Consider the following 1,886-nt stretch of genomic DNA (forward strand, 5'->3'; position numbering starts at 1 on the left):
GGAGGCAGGAGAATTGCTTGAGCCCAGGAGTTAGAGGTTGAGCTGTGATGCCATGGCACTCTCCCCAAGGTGACAGCTTGAGGCTCTGTCTCAAAAAAAAAAGAATTTGGGGTTAAATAGGGGAAATGTGATACAAAGGGTACACAGTCTCTCAGGGTGATGTTCCACAAAGAAAAGGTCCCTGGTGACTGCTTGGTAACTCTGGTAGGAAAAAACCAGACCCTCTACTTGTCTGGAAGCTCTAACTTCCCTAAAGTTTCCTGAGAGGCTCTGATTTCCTACTGCTTTTCATTCCCTGGAAATTGTCTATATATTTGGTGCTTCTAAATCAGAAGTTCCTTATTATCAATTACGCCATTCTCAGTTTAATTTGATAACACAGTACACAGGTGACAATATACTATGTCACTCATTACACATTTAGTATTATGACCACTAAAATATTCTTCATCACCAGGCTTTCTGCAGGTAACTTTCCTTTTTTTTTTCAAATGGCAGGGATTAAATACTGGGACCCAGTATGATAAATTCATTCTTTTGGGCAATGTTTATACTAGTTTCATTAGTATTCCCCTCTTTCAAACAGCAACATTTACAAGTTAATGATCTACCTCTTAGAATAAGAAGCAGATTTGCAGTTAATAGTTTTTTTTTAAAAGAGTATTACTAAATCCACTAGTATGTGCTAACTGAATTAAAGAAAAAATGTAAGACTGCCAAACAAGCATTCCAGTTTTTGTCAATTCCCAAAATCAATGTCCAAAACGAGACATCTGTTCCTCAGCCCAAAGATGGTGATGTGATGTGAGTCCTGGGTGGCATCAGGACACAATTTCATTCTTTATTCCGAATGAAGACAAGGACAAAGCAAGATCCAATGCTTAGGCGACAAACCAGGAAATCTTTCCTCAAACAGTGATATATATACTCTATAAACAACTTGGGTGTCAACAAGAAACTACATAGTTGTATTGAAGTTTCATTTCATTTATCCTTTTGTTTCCAGGAAGGCCCATACCTACACTAGTCAAAGAAGGCAGCTGTGTGTCAATAATCTGCAGAAATGTGGACTTCAGAGCTCCCCTAATCCATTGTAGAATTATACTGCCCTCCCAGTTTCTTCAGAACTACTTCGGTATAGGTTAAACCTCAGCATGGAGAATCTGGGTTAGGGTTAGGCATAAGGTTAAGAAATTTCCTTACAAGGATTCAGCATAAATAAAATAGTCGGTCATAGTCTTCAGAATCATCATTATTACTCTCATAGATCAATGGCTTTGGTAAGAGGCAAATCTACCACCTAAAGCTAGGTGTGAATATACTAGTTATTTTCTGCTTGGCATTTCCGGCATATTAAGCAATATTAAAACTTTCTTCTTTTAAAAGAAAGAATAAGCTAAATGAAGTGTCATATGACTGGAGTTTCTAAAAGAAGAAAAAAATTACCAAGATTAATATAGCCAGGGCCAGGCAAGGTGGCTCAGGCTTGTAATCCTAGCACTCTGGGAGGCTGAGGCAGGTGGATTGCCTGATCTCAGGAGTTTGAGACCAGCCTGAACTACAGTGAGACCTCGTCTCTAAAAATAGCCGGGTGTTAGGCTGAGTGCAGTGGTTCACACCTATAATCCTAGTACTTTGGGAGGCCGAGACGGGCCGATTGCGTTGGCTCGAGACCAGCCTGAGGAAGAGTGAGACCCCATCTCTAAAACTAGTCAGGAGTTGTGGTGGGTGCCTGTTGTCCCAGCTACTTGGGAAGCTGAGACCAGAGAATCACTTGAGTCCAGGAGTTTGAAGTTGCTGTGAGCTATGAGGCCACAGCATTCTACTGAGGGCAACTGAGACTCTGTCTCAAAAAAAAAAAAAAGAAAACTAAGGGAAGGATAGAG

Source organism: Otolemur garnettii, unplaced genomic scaffold (genome assembly GCF_000181295.1).
Source record: "Otolemur garnettii isolate 467f Iridium unplaced genomic scaffold, OtoGar3 scaffold00013, whole genome shotgun sequence".
Taxonomy (NCBI): Eukaryota; Metazoa; Chordata; class Mammalia; order Primates; family Galagidae; genus Otolemur; species Otolemur garnettii.